We start from the raw sequence: 856 nt of genomic DNA, 5'->3' as shown, positions 1-856 counted from the left end.
GACAACTGAGAAATATCTGTAGCAGGAGGAGTTGAAAGAAAAATGATTTGGAGACTACCCTTCAGTTAATTAAAAAAAAAAAAGCCATCTCTCTAGAACCTACCATTTTGTAAATATCCTGATGAGTCCAGATCTTTTTGTAAACAAGGCTCAGACCAGATGGTCACCAGGGAAACTAGTAGCACAGTTGTTAAAAATCCAGGTTTGACTCTTGACTCTGCCACTTTCTGGCTGGTTGACTTTGGGCAAGTTACATTTCCTCAAACTGGTTTTCTTCTCCATTAAAAAAAAAAAAATTAAGGTTTAATTTGCATATAGTAATATTTAACCTTTTTAGTATATAGTTCTACAAGTTTTGACAAATATGCTGTGGTCAGGGGTGCCCATAGCTCAGTGCTGAGGGTGCTGGCCACATGCTCTGGGGCTGGTGGGTTCAAACCCAGCCCGGGCCTGATAAACAAAGAAACAAAACAAATAGCCAGGTGTGAGGCGGGCATCTATAGTCCCAGCTACTAGGGAAGGGAAGGCAAGAGAATCGTTTGAGGCCTAGAGTTGGAGGTTGCTGTGAACTGTGACACCACAGCACTCTACTGAGGGTGACAAAGTGAGACTCTGTCTTAATTAAAAAAAAAAACACCACATGCTGTGGTCAAAACAACACCACAATCAAAACATAGAACATTTTCAAAACTCTTCCAGAATTCACTTCTGCACCTTTATAGTAAATCCCCTCTGCTCACCAACCCCCAGCCCTTGGCAGCCCCTGATCTGTTTTGTGTCCTTATAGGTTTTCATCATGAGGATTCATATATGGAGACTCACAGCATGTGGCCTTCTGATTCCCGTTTTCTTTCAT

This window comes from Otolemur garnettii, unplaced genomic scaffold, assembly GCF_000181295.1.
Source record: "Otolemur garnettii isolate 467f Iridium unplaced genomic scaffold, OtoGar3 scaffold00021, whole genome shotgun sequence".
NCBI classification, from domain to species: domain Eukaryota; kingdom Metazoa; phylum Chordata; class Mammalia; order Primates; family Galagidae; genus Otolemur; species Otolemur garnettii.
This window is presented reverse-complemented; position numbering follows the sequence as displayed.